Here is a 19920-nt window from a genome sequence, read left to right as displayed (position 1 = left end):
TGTTTGAGAACCACTGGTTTAAACAACATTAGGAAACAAGCCCAAATAAGCAACTACACTTTAGAAACAATTAAGCCCAAAAAACGCTACTCGCAACTACCAATATTAATTAGACAAGCAACTTTACAGAAAAACAAGGCCAAAGTCGCTTATAATATGCGGACATGTCAACAACACTGCATCTGAATTGCAGCTGGCTGCTTGTTTCATAGAGAGAGAGAGAGAGACACATACAGAGAAATATTTAATGTCAATCATTAGCGTCCTGCCTCGGTCTCGCACATATATCACGGGAGCCTTGCGCGTTTTCGTGAGACTTCGGTTAAAATGAATTGAAATAAAAACAAATGTAGGCTATGTATCGGGCCTGGATCGCATCATGGTGAAATATCTTGCAATGAGTGATCCCCCTGTCACCAATCAATCAATCGTGCGAGAACCGCAATGATATATATAGCGCGGTTTCAAGAGAGAGACTTGTGAAGTGCTTAACGATCTTTTTACTCGCCAACCACTTCAAATGTCGGGCAATGTGTAGGGGCCCTTAGTTATTTTGTCTTTCTCTGTTCTCAGTTATGATGGGCTTAGTTGTAAGTATTGCTTGCCGTTTTTCCTTTACTTGTTAGTTTGTTTTGATGTTCAGGTAGTCTATGAGACGACGGGCACATAGTACCTGGCTCACCAGACTCCCCACTTTTGAGTTTGACCAGCCCATCACTTTACTTTGTTTTGGACAGTTTTGTTTCACTATTACTTATGTTTGCTACAATATTCAGCATTTCGCGGTGTATACAACTTAAAACACTGTATTTAAAAAACCTCCAAACAAGTGTGAGACCTGAATGTGTCCTTTTTATTATGTTGTAGCCCTTTGGTGTGCGAGCCAAGTTGAAAGGGGCCGTAACAGCCACCACAGCCTTGTAATGGCATCAGTCTCACCTGTTTGGCCACGTCAAACTTCCTGCAAAAGGAGCTGAAGATGGAGCAGCACTCCTCCAGTTTGAAGACAGAGGTGTCTTCACAAAAAAACTTCTCTATGGAAGTCCATCTCAACTGCCTCTTTGGAACATCTACACAGTCACCAACATAAACAACATTTAGGAAATGAAAAAGATCAAACATTTTCAAAATGACTGTCACAGACAGTACGTACTGTACAGTATATGCCACCCACCTTAATGCTATTCCATATGTTCAAGCTGGCTGGAAAATGTCAGCAACATGGGTTCGATGCCGATGATGCAATGTTTTTGGATGCGAACCGCCATTAAAGTCCAAAGAAGAAGAAAGTAATGCTGCTGTTTAATCAGCATTACTAGCCTAGCCATTAGAAATCCACAATTGGTATAGTAGTTCACCACTATTTTGCAGTGTTTTATCGTTGGTTCACTTGAATGTTTTAATGAACAGGTTAGGTGAAGCTAATATATTGTTTGTAGCAATTTGAACTTCAACACAATAAGGTAAACACACACTGTTGACTCATTGTACATTTTTAAAGTTACAGTAGAGACAACGGCAGATGTCACAGTGTATTAAAAGGTCGTATTAGGTACAGTACATGAAGTGATAATGCCTGTCAGTGTTTCCCAACTTGGGGGAGGGGTGTGACTTTGAGGTCATGTCTGTTTGGAGGTACTCCAACATTTTAAACAAAAACTTGGCCTACAAAATCATAACTTTCTTTCGTCCACTGTCTGCTTGTATCTTCTCAATGTGATATCAGTGCAATATTTATCTTCTAAATGTAACTAGAATCTAACCACACATGCAGTGGTGGACAAAGTGCTCAACCCCAGTACTTGAGTCAAAGTATAGTAATGGATACATCACGTCAAATATGACTCACCTACAAGTGAAAGTTGCCTGCCAAATTTGTACTTGAGTGAAATTACTGGACTACTCGCTTTTAAAAATACTTAAAGGACCACTGCAGCCATTCTGAGCCTATCTTTATATAAATGGTCCTCATTAATGATCATTATAATATGATATACCATTTTTGTCTACTCGGCCTGTGTCTCAGAGGAGGGCTGTGGACAGTTCAGAAACCCGTCTACCAGTGACAATCAGCCTACTTCCCAGGGAGAGAAAAAAAAGGCTTTTTACGATTATAAGTAGAATTGTATATTGATGTCAGGCCCTGTCACATCAGACCCCTCTCACAGCACTGAATGGCAGGGCTGTTATGGCTCTGCCACAGGTCCTGTCACCATGGTAACATTGTACCATCTTTCCAGCTCTGTCACAGGGATGTCAGGCCCTGTCACACAGTGCTGTGGAGTGGCTCGTTTTCAACAAAATGCCTCAAATCATGAACGCAGGGTCCGATTGCCGTGAAACTTTGCACACACATTCCCATTAATCCTACAGATTTTGTCCAAACATCCCGCAAATCGGTACACATTATTTCTATAGTCATCAAGATAAAGCTTTGGTTTATAAACCCCTTGACCTTATTGCTTTTTGCCATGCTGGCATGGAAGATGCAAGCAAGAATGGAATAGTTAACCGTGTAGAATTTTTATGAAAACCACTGACATAGCTCTGATGCCACAGAAGCATAGAAGATGAAAGTGAGAGCAAATTACTTAGCCTTGTAGAATTTAGATGGACCGTGAAAATGTGAAGCTGTGCCCGATGGTGGTCTTTACGAAGCAGCTCTCGTGCTACAGAAGCATGGAAATATTTAATAAAAACATTTAACCTTGTAGAATTTACAGTGACATTTAAGAATTATGAAAACTAAGAACCTTGTGCGTACAAACCACAGACACATGAACTGTGCTACAGGATTCTGGTGACAACAAAAATACTTAACAAGTAAACTAAACATTTTCCAAACTAAGAACCATACAAATCTCAGTTGTGTAATAATGAACCCTGATCATCACTGAGTGTAACTATCTAGTAGATTTAGTCATTCTGTCAGGGGTATTTGCTGTGGATTTTCATCTTATGACCTGCCACCTCCTTCAACCTCAAAAATGATCTTAATGTCTTATTAGGGTGAAAGCTCTGGTGGCAGAAGAGAAAAGGTGAGGCTCCACAGTTTGAACTGAAGATTGGGGGTTTGAATCTGTGTCCCGGTTAATTGTTATTTTTGGTCTTTGTAGGGCGAGGAACATGGAGGCAGCCATCTTGCTCTCTTTCCGCTAGGAGAGGGAGGAACATGGACAGAACTGCCTCCAGAGGGAGAAGAAATTTACATATTAAGAAAAGTGGTTTTAAGAAAAGGCATTTTATTCTTTGTAATTTCCTATTTTAGTTTTTTTAAAGCAGCACTATGTAACTTTCCTCTTTTACCCCGAATTTGAACCCGGGTTTCTGTGCAAGTGCTGAAAGTTTTACCTTAATAGCTAATAGAGCCAGCCTGCTTGCTCGGGGGATACATTGAATCTTGACCATCAGGTCAAAATTTGTGTCAGATCCTGTCTAGGTGAGACATGACGGTCAGGGGATCTTAGTATAATCTCACATTTAATTCCAATTCACTTTTTTAACAATTATTTTACTGATTTTCCTTTCAGACCCCAAATTAGATATTGCTCAATTTTTCAAATATTCACTTCCAATTTGAATCTCAGATTATACTAAGATCCCCCGGGCCCTGTGAAGGTATTTTAGTATAATCTGAGATTCAATTCGAATTCACTTCTCAAGTCTATCTTACTGATTTTCATTTCAGAACCTAAATAAAACATTGCTTGTTTCTGTCTGCTTCTTTGATGTATGTCCTGTAATGTAATTTGTGTAATGTATTGTGTATGTCCTGCCTGTATCTTGAACGGTGACGTCATGGACACAAAGCAAATTTTGGTGAAAGCTGACAATAAAGTTGTATCGTATTGCTTTTCTATCCCACCAAAAAATCAGGAAAATGCTCCATTTTTCTGATATTCTGATTAGTATTTTGGCTTCTTTTGATTTGGGACTGACACTGAGAAAAGCTCAAAATAGTTTTTCATCCCAGAATAAAAATCAAAGAATGTCTTTGCCATTTTTCCAATTTTTTAGCCTACCCAAAACAATCAGGAAAATGTTTCGTTTCGGTAAAATTTATTTTACCGAAACGAAAGTTAAATCCGAAAAAATCACTAAGTGTGGAGGCCAAAATCGTGCCCCCAAAAACCTGTTAGGAGTACGTTTCAGGCAATTTAGAGTTGATTGGTCAATTTATTTTACCGAAACGAAAGTTAAATCCGAAAAAATCACTAAGTGTGGAGGCCAAAATCTTCCCCCCAAAAACCTGTTAGGAGTACGTTTCAGGCAATTTAGAGTTGATTGGTAATTTTTGTTTCGGTAAAATTTATTTTACCGAATTCACTTCTCAAGTGTATTTTACCGAAACGAAAGTTAAATCCGAAAAAATCACTAAGTGTGGAGGCCAAAATCGTCCCCCCAAAAACCTGTTAGGAGTACGTTTCAGGCAATTTAGAGTTGATTGGTAAATTTATTTTACCGAAACGAAAGTTAAATCCGAAAAAATCACGTATTGTGGAGGCCAAAATCGTCCCCCCAAAAACCTGTTAGGAGTACGTTTCAGGCAATTTAGAGTTGATTGGCAGTACTTTGTAGTGACTTTTTTTGGTCCCTAACATTCATCGAGCTCTGGACTTAGTGCATTTTTTTTTCACCATTGTGTCACTACCGAAACGACAGTTTGTCACTACCGAAACGAAATTTAAATCCGAAAAAAATCACTAATTATGAAAATCGTCCCCCCAAAAACCTGTTAGGAGTACGTTTCAGGCAATTTAGAGTTGATTGGTAATTTTCGTTTCGGTAAAATTTATTTTACCGAAACGAAAGTTAAATCCGAAAAAATCACTAAGTGTGGAGGCCAAAATCGTCCCCCCAAAAACCTGTTAGGAGTACGTTTCAGCCAATTTAGAGTTGATTGGTACATTTATTTTACCGAAACGAAAGTTAAATCCGAAAAAATCAGTAAGTGTGGAGGCCAAAATCGTCCCCCCAAAAACCTGTTAGGAGTACGTTTCAGGCAATTTAGAGTTGATTGGTAATTTTTGTTTGGGTAAAATTTATTTTACCGAAACGAAAGTTAAATCCTAAAAAATCACAAAGTGTGCAGGCCAAAATCGTCCCCCCAAAAACCTGTTAGGAGTACGTTTTAGTCAATTTAGAGTCGATTGGTAGCCTAGTACTTTGTAGTGACTTTTTTTGGTCCCTAACAGTCATCGACCTCTGGACTTAGTAGTACATTTATTTTTTCACCATTGTGTCATTACCGAAAAGAAAGTTTGTCACTACCGAGGAGTACGTTTCAGGCAATTTAGAGTTGATTGGTAATTTTCGTTTCGGTAAAATTAACCCTAACCCTAACCCTAAAGGCAGGCTTACAACTACATACTTACACCTAGTAACCTCATTCATACTTTAAAATGTTCATCTTACTCTGGACATGTTTGCCTGAAAAGGAATCTTTGAAATGTTGCATAGTTTTAGAATTGTACTCCTTTAAAAGTTCAGAGATTTAGAATGGAGGCGGATGGAAGGTTAGGGTTAGGGTATAGGGACCTCAAAAAAACACGTTCACCTAGAAACTCCATTCACAGTTCAAAAATTCCACCTTACTGTGGACATGCATGCTTGAGATTTTTTCTTTTGAAATCATTTGTAGTTTTGGAGATATTTAACTTTAAGCGCCCCATTCATTGTCGATGCGGCAATGGACATTTAAAGGCAGGCTTACAACTACATACTTACGCCTAGTAACCTCATTCATACTTTAAAATGTTCATCTTACTCTGGACATGTTTGCCTGAAAAGGAATCTTTGAAATGTTGCATAGTTTTAGAATTGTACTCCTTTAAAAGTTCAGAGATTTAGAATGGAGGCGGATGGAAGGTTTTGGGACCTCAAAAAAACACGTTCACCTAGAAACTCCATTCACAGTTCAAAAATTCCACCTTACTGTGGACATGCATGCTTGAGATTTTTTCTTTTGAAATCATTTGTAGTTTTGGAGATATTTAACTTTAAGCGCCCCATTCATTGTCGATGCGGCAATGGACATTTAAAGGCAGGCTTACAACTACATACTTACGCCTAGTAACCTCATTCATACTTTAAAATGTTCGTCTTACTCTGGACATGTTTGCCTGAAAAGGAATCTTTGAAATGTTGCATAGTTTTAGAATTGTACTCCTTTAAAAGTTCAGAGATTTAGAATGGAGGCGGATGGAAGGTTTTGGGACCTCAAAAAAACACTTTCACCTAGAAACTCCATTCACAGTTCAAAAATTCCCCCTTACTGTGGACATGTATCCTTGAGATGTTTTACTTTGAAATGATTTGTAGTTTTTGAGATATTTAACTACAAGCGCCTAATGCATTGTCAATGGCAATGGATATTTAAAGGGAAAAGGGTACAAAGTTTTGTAGGCTAAGTTAACAGAATAAGTCAGAACCTCTGTGGTGCAGCGGTTTAGATACAGGACCTGCAACCAGAAGGTTAGCGGTTCAAATCCAACCAGGACAGGTTTCCAACAAATACCTGACTCTTGCACCTTTATCTGATCTTTCACTGAAGAGCGTGTAAGACACCATAGAAAGTATGTACCATGATGGAGCAGTGGTTAAGATTCAGGCCTTACACACTGAAGGTCCTGAGTTCAAATCTCGCAAGGACATCTTTCTAACTTTTACCTGGAGCTTTTACCTTTATATAATCTTTCAGACAAATTCCACGCAAGTCAACAGAACATGTAAGGACCTCTGTGGTGCAGTGGTTTAGATACAGGACTTGCAACCAGAAGATTCCTGGTTCAAATCCAACTGGCACACTTTTTTTTCTTTCCCAAGACTCAAGACCCAAAAGAGTCTTGAGTCGAACCAATTACTCCCACGGAGACATCAAATTTCTCTTTTGGGCCATGAGTCCCAAGACTCAAGGCCCAAAAGAGAAATTTGATGTCTCCGCAGGAGTAATTGGTTCGACTCAAGACCCAAAAGAAGGTGAACTGACTGCAATGATTCAAAATGTCATATATAGAATAGAAACCCCATTCAAACTTTAAAATGTTCATCTTACTGTGGACATGTTTGCCTGAAAGGGAATCTTTGAAATGTTTAATAGTTTTAGAATTGTACTCCTTTAAAAGTTCAGAGATTTATAATGGAGGTCGATGGACGAATTTGGGACCTCAAAAAAACACTTTCACCTAGAAACTCCATTCACAGTTCAAAAATTCCACCTTACTGTGGACATGCATGCTTGAGATTTTTTCTTTTGAAATCATTTGTAGTTTTGGAGATATTTAACTTTAAGCGCCCCATTCATTGTCGATGCGGCAATGGACATTTAAAGGCAGGCTTACAACTACATACTTACGCCTAGTAACCTCATTCATACTTTAAAATGTTCGTCTTACTCTGGACATGTTTGCCTGAAAAGGAATCTTTGAAATGTTGCATAGTTTTAGAATTGTACTCCTTTAAAAGTTCAGAGATTTAGAATGGAGGCGGATGGAAGGTTTTGGGACCTCAAAAAAACACGTTCACCTAGAAACTCCATTCACAGTTCAAAAATTCCACCTTACTGTGGACATGCATGCTTGAGATTTTTTCTTTTGAAATCATTTGTAGTTTTGGAGATATTTAACTTTAAGCGCCCCATTCATTGTCGATGCGGCAATGGACATTTAAAGGCAGGCTTACAACTACATACTTACGCCTAGTAACCTCATTCATACTTTAAAATGTTCGTCTTACTCTGGACATGTTTGCCTGAAAAGGAATCTTTGAAATGTTGCATAGTTTTAGAATTGTACTCCTTTAAAAGTTCAGAGATTTAGAATGGAGGCGGATGGAAGGTTTTGGGACCTCAAAAAAACACGTTCACCTAGAAACTCCATTCACAGTTCAAAAATTCCACCTTACTGTGGACATGCATGCTTGAGATTTTTTCTTTTGAAATCATTTGTAGTTTTGGAGATATTTAACTTTAAGCGCCCCATTCATTGTCGATGCGGCAATGGACATTTAAAGGCAGGCTTACAACTACATACTTACGCCTAGTAACCTCATTCATACTTTAAAATGTTCGTCTTACTCTGGACATGTTTGCCTGAAAAGGAATCTTTGAAATGTTGCATAGTTTTAGAATTGTACTCCTTTAAAAGTTCAGAGATTTAGAATGGAGGCGGATGGAAGGTTTTGGGACCTCAAAAAAACACGTTCACCTAGAAACTCCATTCACAGTTCAAAAATTCCACCTTACTGTGGACATGCATGCTTGAGATTTTTTCTTTTGAAATCATTTGTAGTTTTGGAGATATTTAACTTTAAGCGCCCCATTCATTGTCGATGCGGCAATGGACATTTAAAGGCAGGCTTACAACTACATACTTACGCCTAGTAACCTCATTCATACTTTAAAATGTTCGTCTTACTCTGGACATGTTTGCCTGAAAAGGAATCTTTGAAATGTTGCATAGTTTTAGAATTGTACTCCTTTAAAAGTTCAGAGATTTAGAATGGAGGCGGATGGAAGGTTTTGGGACCTCAAAAAAACACGTTCACCTAGAAACTCCATTTACAGTTCAAAAATTCCACCTTACTGTGGACATGCATGCTTGAGATTTTTTCTTTTGAAATCATTTGTAGTTTTGGAGATATTTAACTTTAAGCGCCCCATTCATTGTCGATGCGGCAATGGACATTTAAAGGCAGGCTTACAACTACATACTTACGCCTAGTAACCTCATTCATACTTTAAAATGTTCGTCTTACTCTGGACATGTTTGCCTGAAAAGGAATCTTTGAAATGTTGCATAGTTTTAGAATTGTACTCCTTTAAAAGTTCAGAGATTTAGAATGGAGGCGGATGGAAGGTTTTGGGACCTCAAAAAAACACTTTCACCTAGAAACTCCATTCACAGTTCAAAAATTCCCCCTTACTGTGGACATGCATGGTCAGGGGATCTTAGTATAATCTCACATTTCAGTCCAATTCACTTTTTAAAAAAATATTTTACTGATTTTCCTTTCAGACCCCAAATTAGATATTGCTCAATTTTTCTAATATTCACTTCCAATTTGAAGCTCAGATTATACTAAGATCCCCCGGGCTTTTTGGAGTCAGGGCATCTTATGTATTATTTGTTCTTCGATTGGAATAAGCGTCTGAAAAGTATATTTTACTAATATTCGTTTCAGAACTTAAATAAAACATTGCTTAAATTTTTTTAAATTTCTTGTCCACCCTAAAATCTTGAAAATGGCCCATTTTTCTGATATTCTCATTAGTATTTTTGCTTTTTTCGATTTGGAACTGACACTGTAAAAACGCTCTTAAAAAAGTTTTTTCGTATTTTTTCATCCCAGACCAAAAATCAAATAATGGCTTTATTTTTCCAAATTTCTAGCCCACCAAAAAATCAGGAAAATGCTCTAATTTTTGATATTCTGATTAGTATTTTGGCATGATTTGATTTGGGACTGACACTGAAAAAAACTCTTAAAAAAGTTTTTTGCCATTTTTTTCATCGCAGACCAAAAATCTAATAATGGCTTAATTTTTCAAATTTTCTAGCCTACCAACAAATCAGGAAAATGCTCCATTTTTCTGATATTCGGCTTAGTATTTTGGCGTATTTTGATTTGGGACTGACACTGAGAAAAGATGAAAATGTTTTTTTTTCCAATTTTTTCATCCCAGAAAAAAATCAAATAATGGCTTCATTTTTCCAATTTTCTAGCCCACCAAAAAATCAGGAAAATGCTCAATTTTTCTGATATTCTGATTAGTATTTTGGCATTTTTTTGATTTGGGACTGACAAAGGAAAACGCTCTTTATTTGTCTTTGTTTTTCTTAATTCATCTGGACTCTAAAAGCCTGAAAAGGTTATTATTCAAAATGTCAATCATCTTTTTTCATCAAAACAACGAAGCCATGTGACCATGTGTCAAAGCACATGGTCTTTGTCCTTCAAAGTAAAAGTTGTAGTCTAACATGCAAGCAATAGGATCTACAGTCATTACAGTCATTAACACCACATGTAATGAATGTATGATGTGTTTTTTAATGCATTTTCTGTCTTTTTTTTTTTTAGATCAAAGCTACGTCTCACAAAAGTATGTTGCAAGACTACTAAAACCTTTCTGGGACATAAAACAGTAAACTCCTTACAACTATATACTTGTGGTGTGGAAGCTCCACCAGCAGGGGTCATTCACTTTCTAGGACCTGGCTTAGATATGTATGCACTTAATTTAGGAGAGAATATCTCAACTGTTCTTGGCTAATATGACCCCAGGGAACAACTTATGAACTGTGACTAATTCTTTATCCGGGATGAAATACCCGAAAATGACCATGCCCTTTTTAAAATGACCATAACCGGTGCACTACTTCCAACATGGCTCTATCCGCTAAACTGTTGGAGCTACAGATTTACTGAGAAGCTCAAAATGTTCACAATACTTATGTTTAGGGAAACATAGTAAAGTGTAATATTTCTAAGTTGATATTTTATGACAGAACAGCTAAAAAATGCAAAAGAAACTGCCAACATATTACAGTCCAGGGCTATAGGAATAATTTTGCGTGAATCAGTCTAGAAGCACCTAAATTGATGTTACCCAGGGCATGCTCCAATGATTGAGCAAGGGTACCTGAGCCAGCAATGCTCTGGGTCGTCATTGTGGCCAAATCGAAAATGGCCACCACCTGAAAAAGGTTTTGGCTAAAGCTTTGTAACCAGATGAGCTATAAATGAGAAAACTTGGTGTCTAAATCATGTTTCTTTTGACAATTAGAAACACGTTGGAATGCTTATCTTTATGACTGGGTGTGGATGGACCTCTATTTTGCATATTTCAAAGAAATATTAGTTTTGCAAATGTGTTTCACTTACCTTAGTGACATTTTTGGCAAACTTCGTGTCTACTTCATACTTTTTGAGCTTTAGAAACACATCGGAATGCTCATATTTATGATTGAATCCATGTAGAGCACACTAACTTGCTTATTACAAATATGGCCAAATATGACCAAACATGTTTTGTAACATAAAGTTTCATCCAGACTGAGTGTATACAGTCGTTGAAGGAATGAGTTAAGATCAAACCGGAGAAAACAATGTAATTTTATCAAAACAACATAATATGACTATAGAATCCAAAGGGTACAGAAACAACCAGTACAGTATGCACATCAATGCTCAGCATAAAGTGAATACTATCATAATAGTCAAAGAAGGTGTATGAAACTTGAACAATATGTTCAAATTATAATCAGAAAAGTGAATTGCTAAACAACAAATCGTTGCTAGGAATGTGTCTTGGTGTTACTACAACAACAGAACCGTTCTGCGATAACTGATACTGTACATACTTTATCACACACACACGCACGCACGCACGCACGCACGCACACACAGTTGCATGTGTTTGATCCTTTTGAATCCTCGGGTGATGACTGTTTTTAATGTCCTAATCACACAACATCTACATATAGAGATGCAGCAGACTCCAGTTTTGCAGCATTTGCTGTGTCCACTACATGACTTTTGCAGCCACAGTGGAGGAGGATGGCGCAAGATTTACTGGCATCTGCAAGATGGGTCCAGTAAGGTTCCCAGGTTCTGATATGCTCAATCAGTGCAGCTTGGGTGGGAGGAAGGTTCTCAAGGGACCTGGTACTATTTGACCAACATCAGCCTTCCCTGACTATGGGAAAAGGAGTGTCCCTTTCTCTACTGGTCCCTCTTTACTCTGGTCCCTTACTTTGGAGCCTGAAAAGATGGATTTTCCAAAGATTGGAGTACTGTATATGGTTATCATCATCATATATTGTACGCCGGCAAGAGCCGTGGTTTCCACAGCAGAGTAGATGAATCCTGACAGTGGCTAGTGACTAGTACTGTATGATATCATACTAGTCAATGGTGTATAGAATAGTATACTATATAGTATTACACTTTATGCTGAGCATTGTTGAACATACTGTATTAGCTGTAGCTGTATGCCTATCATCATAGGAATTAGTTCTACTGTTAAATCATTCTTGTTTCAATAAAATTACATCGTAAGATACATTGGTTGTTTCATAACATAGTAGCCATATTTGTGATAATCAAATTAGTGTCCTCTAGATAGATTAAATCATAAAAATAAGCATTCAAACATGTTTCTAATTGTCAAAAAACAGGATTTAGACACCAAGTTTGCATTCATAGCTCAAAATGTGGTTCAAACGTATAGTGCACCGGTTATGGTCATTTAAAAAGAGGGCGAGGTCATTTTCGGGTATTTCATCCCGGATAGAGAATTAGTCACAGTTCCTAAGTTGTTCCCAGGGGTCATATTAGCCAAGAACAGTTGAGATATTCTCTCCTAAATTAAGTGCATACAATTAAGAATACATCACATGGATGCACCTGGGATGTATCATCAGTGTTGTAGCCTGGGGTCATAGGGTGTTTCGGGTCTCGCAACATACACCCTCGCCCAGGTGACCCAGCCGGGGTTGATCAAGCCCCAATTTACATCCCAGGTAGCTACCCACGGTCAGTCCTATAGGTAAAGACAGGGCCACTCAGTCCGCTTCTCCGGAACTACTCTGCCTGAACACGGGGAGGCTCTGGCACGTGGAGGGACTAGGCTCTGTGGGTGGCCTCCTGGCCGGGCTCCTCCTTCATCTCACCAGGTCCATGACCTGAGAGTCATAGGGGCTGAAACCTGGTCCAGTCGGGCAAATGACCATCACCAAGTCATCGAAGACAAGAACTTTAGAAGGATGAATTAGGTATGTAAATATGTACTACTGTTTTAGTACTACTGTACTCTAAAATGATAAACACTAACAAATATTATTATTGTGATATTGAAATTATAATGTCCCAATGTTATTACATGTTGAGTTATTAAGTATAAAACATGTGGAGTATACCAACTAGTGTCACTCATCTGTGTTACAGAATGACACTCTACAGTACAAGGCTCTTGCTGGACCTCTCCATGACCTTTCGGTGCTCAAGGTTGAAGAGGCATACAAGAACTTTGACCCCCCTGTCCAGGCCATTATTAGTCTGCACCATGGGAATGTCTGCATAAACCCTTGGTTGACTCCCGCTTTGGACCTGTCCAGGCTGGAAGTGTTCTGTCCTACCAAAAGCCCCCAGTGAAAGCACTGCACATACAGTACTGCATCACAAAGATGCTCCACCGTTCCCTCCACTCCCCCTGGATGATTACAGACTTGACTAGACCAGACCATACTTTGCCCTAAGTGAACAGGGCAAACTTCACATTAAGTCTCTTCAGGTCACATTTTCTACAGCTCAGAACATTTAAGAAGATACAACAGAGTGTCAGTTATGGTTGGAAATCGAATGTTTATTCAACATTTCAAACACCTAGCACTTTCTATTTAGCCCTCCGGATTCGAATCCTGCTGTGGAGAATTTATTTTTCTCTGATGAAACGCACATTTTTGTGAGGTTAGCTGAACACAGGGTTAGGCAACCTTAGGCACGGGTGCCAACATTGGCACAGGGGAGGCCAGGGTGATCACCGCTGGCACACTGGCATAAGTGTGACAGAGAGGTTTTTCTTTTAAAATAAAAAAGATGTTTAGTCTGTTAAATTAAGTTCCCTCACATATACAAATGACATCCTGACATCAGTCCCGACTTTAGTGACCTATTCCATCACAGCCTTCCCAAATGGAGATACCCATAGATGGAGACAACAAAAAGTCTGACATCTGATGGCAAACGATATCCTTTTAAAGCTTTAGTTATTACTAGTTTGTATTATAATAAGAATATGCGATTGCTTGAATTACTATTGTTTAATTGCTGTCCTAATGAAAAAATCAAAACTGTCAGATGGGCCGGCAGTTGGAGTGATGAGAGGTCATCTGTCTGTAAATGTGTTTGCATTTGTGGTTTCTGTTCATTATGTCCTTCCCTAATCTTAGAAAGATGCAGGTTGGAGAGAAATGCCCCCCCCCCCCACATTGTTTGAAGAGAAATGCTGAGTCAGGTGGCGAAGGGCAGACGAAGGACATGTCTCTACCAACCTGAAGACCATCACACATTTCAGTATATAGGGGCTCTAGTGACAGATAGGAGGGCTCAGACTTTGTGAGGTGACCTCGATGCAATTTGTTGATGATAAGGAAAGCTAGTGTGAGCCCAGAGATCTCTGTTAAGTACATTTCTCTAACTTTTAACTTAATGCTTGATTAATAAATACATTTAATTTGAACTTGTCTTGTCTTGTCTGCTCTTAATTTCACCGACACACGACAAATTATTTCATTGCACAATTTGTCTGTTGTTTAAATAACTTAGATGTCAGGGCCGCTTTGCGGCCCTCACATCTAGTTTAACAAATAAAAAATCACACCCAGTGTGAAGTGGGCGGTGTGGTCACAGTGGTCATCACAGTGATGGAAGTGATTCACTTAAAAAAAAACATAAAAGTGTTTTTTTTAAGTCCATACTGCTATTCACAGGGCTGCACATGCGTCATGTGTTTCGCTATCCAATCACAGTCCTGAATTTGCAAAGTCAGCCAAACACATTACAGCTAGTGGTGATGACACAAGATGTAATGTGATTGGCTAACTTTGCAAAAGTATTGATTTGCATTGACTGTTGAAGGGTTAGGGTTGTAGACTGCGTTGTAGACTATTGGCCAATCACGGTGCAGGATTGGTCAGTGTCCAAACCTCACTTATAGGGGGCGGTTACACAGCCCCAAAAACACATCATTACGAAACAAAATAATAATAATAATAACTAGAAAAAGTGCTCCTCGGAGCACAAGTCTCCGCCAGCAGACTTGTGTTGGGAATGTTGGGAATGTTCTAATTCTTATGTTCTAATTCTTTCAAAAAAATAGAACATGTTACTGTGTCAAAGTAACATGACACAAGTGTCCTATCCGTCTGTATAACTGTCCTATCCGTCCTGTCTGTATAAGTGTCCTGTCTGTATAAGTGTCCTATCCGTCCTGTCTGTATAAGTGTCCTATCCGTCCTGTCTATGTAAGTGTTCTATCCGTCCTGTCTGTGTAAGTGTCCTGTCTGTATAAGTGTCTTATCCGTCCTGTCTGTATAAGTGTCCTATCTGTCCTGTCTGTGTAAGTGTCCTATCCAATTGTTACAGTATCCGCCATTTCGTGATTATTCCTGTCTTACCTCACTTTGAAAGAGGCTAAGACTCTTTCAAAGTGACACATGTATTTATAGGCCGCTATACGTCACTAGCCAATCAGATCACACTATTTCACCGTATTGTCACGTGTCACGTGAGGCTTGACCAATGTTAGCTTGACATGTGGAAATTGAAAACAATGTCTCCTGGCGGAGACAATAATGACATGTGACGTGGCTCTGTAAGATGCTCTGTAAGAGATATTTATGAACCATGACGGCTAATTATAGCTCTGCACACACGTCATGCGAAGTCCGTCTCCCCTCGGCTCCCCGCTTTGCTTTGCTTTGCGGCCCTAACCTCTAGCCATGTCTGCACACACGTCAGACCTGGCCTATATGGCCTATGACCCCCTAGATCCGAGGTCCAAAACTCATCAGATGTCAGGGCCGCTTCAAACTCTCCAAACATTTCCTCTGTCATCCCTTCTAAATAGTCAATTTCCTCCTCATCCTTCAATGGTGTGGCTAACAGTCTGATACAATCATCATAGGCCTAATATATAGGCCAGGTCTGCACACACGTCATGCGAAGTCCGGCTTCTCTGGCCTCCCCTCTCCTCCCGGCTCCTCTCCTCCCCTCTCCTCCCTCCCCGATTTGCTTTGCGGCCATAGCCTCTAGTCACATCCTCCCAACCTCCCAACCTCGGTCATGTTATAAAGAGGTCAGACTTCCTGTATCTGGTTGCTATGGCAACCTGCCAGATCAGGCTGAGGGTCTGATAGGCAAATCAGATAATCAATCAAACCGAGAGTCCAATCATAGATCGAGGTAGGGTAAGTTGCCTAAAACATAGCCATAGCTCTGATCAACAGTCTGTGGCAAATCTCGGGGCAAATGGAGTGATCCTGTGCTTGCTTACCCCGCACGAACTTTCGGAGCTTTTGTCAATTATATAGTATAAGTAAGATGAAGACAGGTTGAAAATTGGTGAACTCGTCAATCCTGATGTGAAAGAAAAATATTAGTATAGAAGAACAAAAAGATTGTTTGGTTGACAGCACCTCAGTAAAACTATGAAGGTGCTGTGAAGTTGGGAGGCACAAGGGGAAAATGAATGACCCCTGCTGGTGGAGCTTCCTCACCACAAGTATATAATTCTAAGGGGTTTACGGTTTTATGTCCCACAAAGGTTTGATAGTCTTGCAACATACTTTTGTGAGCCATAGCTTTGATCTAAAAATAAAATAAAAAGAAAAGGCATTAAAAACAACATCGTACAGTCATTACATGTGGTGTTAATGACTGTCTGTAGATCCTATTGCTTACATGTTAGACTACAACTTTTACTTTGAAGGACAAAGACCATGTGATTTAACACATAGTCACGTGACTTCTTTGTTTTGATGAAAAATGTAGATTTAAAGATGACTGACATTTTGAAAAACAAAGACAAAAAAGCATGTTTTCCTTTGTCAGTCCCAAATCAAAATACGCCAAAATACTAATCAGAATATTAGAAAAATGGAGCATTTTCCTGATTTTTGGGTAGGCGACAAATTTGGAAAAATGAAGCCATTCTTTGATTTTTGTTCTGGGATAAAAAAAATGTCAAAACCCGTTTTTAAGAGCTTTTTTCAGTGTCAGTCCCAAATCAAAAGATGCCAAAAGACTAATCAGAATATCAGAAAAATGGAGCATTTTCCTGATTTTTGGGTAGGCTAGAAATTTGGAAAATTGAAGCCATTCTTTGATTTTTGTTCTGGGATGAAAAAATGGCAAAAGCCGTTTTTAAGAGATTTTTTCAGTGTCAGTCCCAAATCAAAAGAAGCCAAAATACTAAGCAGAATATCAGAAAAATGGAGCATTTTCCTGAATTTTGGGTAGGCTAGAAAATTGGAAAAATGAAGACATTCTTTGATTTTTATTCTGGGATGAAAGATTTGAAAAAAAAACTATTTTGAGCTTTTCTCAGTGTCAGTCCCAAATCAAAACAAGACAAAATACTAAGCAGAATATCAGAAAAATGGAGCATTTTCCTGATTTTTTGGTGGGATAGAAAATTGAAAAAATGAAGCAATGTTTTATCTAGGTTCTGAAACGAAAATCAGTAAAATAGACTTGAGAAGTGAATTCGAATTGAATCTCAGATTATACTAAGATTCCTTCACTGGCTTATGGGATTTTAGTATAATCTGAGCTTCAAATTGGAAGTGAATATTTGAAAATGGCGCAATATCTAATTTGGGGTATGAAAGGAAAATCAGTAAAATATTTTTCTAAAAAGTGAATTGGACTGAAATGTGCGATTATACTAAGATCCCCTGACCATGCATCCTTGAGATGTTTTACTTTGAAATGATTTGTAGTTTTTGAGATATTTAACTACAAGCGCCTAATGCATTGTCAATGGCAATGGATATTTAAAGGGAAAAGGGTACAAAGTTTTGTAGGCTAAGTTAACAGAACAAGTCAGAACCTCTGTGGTGCAGCGGTTTAGATACAGGACCTGCAACCAGAAGGTTAGCGGTTCAAATCCAACCAGGACAGGTTTCCAACAAATACCTGACTCTTGCACCTTTATCTGATCTTTCACTGAAGAGCGTGTAAGACACCATAGAAAGTATGTACCATGATGGAGCAGTGGTTAAGATTCAGGCCTTACACACTGAAGGTCCTGAGTTCAAATCTCGCAAGGACATCTTTCTAACTTTTACCTGGAGCTTTTACCTTTATATAATCTTTCAGACAAATTCCACGCAAGTCAACAGAACATGTAAGGACCTCTGTGGTGCAGTGGTTTAGATACAGGACTTGCAACCAGAAGATTCCTGGTTCAAATCCAACTGGCACACTTTTTTTTCTTTCCCAAGACTCAAGACCCAAAAGAGTCTTGAGTCGAACCAATTACTCCCGCGGAGACATCAAATTTCTCTTTTGGGCCATGAGTCCCAAGACTCAAGGCCCAAAAGAGAAATTTGATGTCTCCGCGGGAGTAATTGGTTCGACTCAAGACCCAAAAGAAGGTGAACTGACTGCAATGATTCAAAATGTCATATATAGAATAGAAACCCCATTCAAACTTTAAAATGTTCATCTTACTGTGGACATGTTTGCCTGAAAGGGAATCTTTGAAATGTTTAATAGTTTTAGAATTGTACTCCTTTAAAAGTTCAGAGATTTATAATGGAGGTCGATGGACGAATTTGGGACCTCAAAAAAACACTTTCACCTAGAAACTCCATTCACAGTTCAAAAATTCCACCTTACTGTGGACATGCATGCTTGAGATTTTTTCTTTTGAAATCATTTGTAGTTTTGGAGATATTTAACTTTAAGCGCCCCATTCATTGTCGATGCGGCAATGGACATTTAAAGGCAGGCTTACAACTACATACTTACGCCTAGTAACCTCATTCATACTTTAAAATGTTCGTCTTACTCTGGACATGTTTGCCTGAAAAGGAATCTTTGAAATGTTGCATAGTTTTAGAATTGTACTCCTTTAAAAGTTCAGAGATTTAGAATGGAGGCGGATGGAAGGTTAGGGTTAGGGTATAGGGACCTCAAAAAAACACGTTCACCTAGAAACTCCATTCACAGTTCAAAAATTCCACCTTACTGTGGACATGCATGCTTGAGATTTTTTCTTTTGAAATCATTTGTAGTTTTGGAGATATTTAACTTTAAGCGCCCCATTCATTGTCGATGCGGCAATGGACATTTAAAGGCAGGCTTACAACTACATACTTACGCCTAGTAACCTCATTCATACTTTAAAATGTTCGTCTTACTCTGGACATGTTTGCCTGAAAAGGAATCTTTGAAATGTTGCATAGTTTTAGAATTGTACTCCTTTAAAAGTTCAGAGATTTAGAATGGAGGCGGATGGAAGGTTTTGGGACCTCAAAAAAACACGTTCACCTAGAAACTCCATTCACAGTTCAAAAATTCCACCTTACTGTGGACATGCATGCTTGAGATTTTTTCTTTTGAAATCATTTGTAGTTTTGGAGATATTTAACTTTAAGCGCCCCATTCATTGTCGATGCGGCAATGGACATTTAAAGGCAGGCTTACAACTACATACTTACGCCTAGTAACCTCATTCATACTTTAAAATGTTCGTCTTACTCTGGACATGTTTGCCTGAAAAGGAATCTTTGAAATGTTGCATAGTTTTAGAATTGTACTCCTTTAAAAGTTCAGAGATTTAGAATAGAGGCGGATGGAAGGTTAGGGTTAGGGTATAGGGACCTCAAAAAAACACGTTCACCTAGACACTCCATTCACAGTTCAAAAATTCCACCTTACTGTGGACATGCATGCTTGAGATTTTTTCTTTTGAAATCATTTGTAGTTTTGGAGATATTTAACTTTAAGCGCCCCATTCATTGTCGATGCGGCAATGGACATTTAAAGGCAGGCTTACAACTACATACTTACGCCTAGTAACCTCATTCATACTTTAAAATGTTCGTCTTACTCTGGACATGTTTGCCTGAAAAGGAATCTTTGAAATGTTGCATAGTTTTAGAATTGTACTCCTTTAAAAGTTCAGAGATTTAGAATGGAGGCGGATGGAAGGTTTTGGGACCTCAAAAAAACACGTTCACCTAGACACTCCATTCACAGTTCAAAAATTCCACCTTACTGTGGACATGCATGCTTGAGATTTTTTCTTTTGAAATCATTTGTAGTTTTGGAGATATTTAACTTTAAGCGCCCCATTCATTGTCGATGCGGCAATGGACATTTAAAGGCAGGCTTACAACTACATACTTACGC

This window comes from Gymnoscopelus microlampas (genome assembly GCF_963454915.1).
Source record: "Gymnoscopelus microlampas genome assembly, chromosome: 21".
Lineage (NCBI taxonomy): Eukaryota > Metazoa > Chordata > Actinopteri > Myctophiformes > Myctophidae > Gymnoscopelus > Gymnoscopelus microlampas.
Note: the sequence above shows the minus strand (reverse complement) of the source record.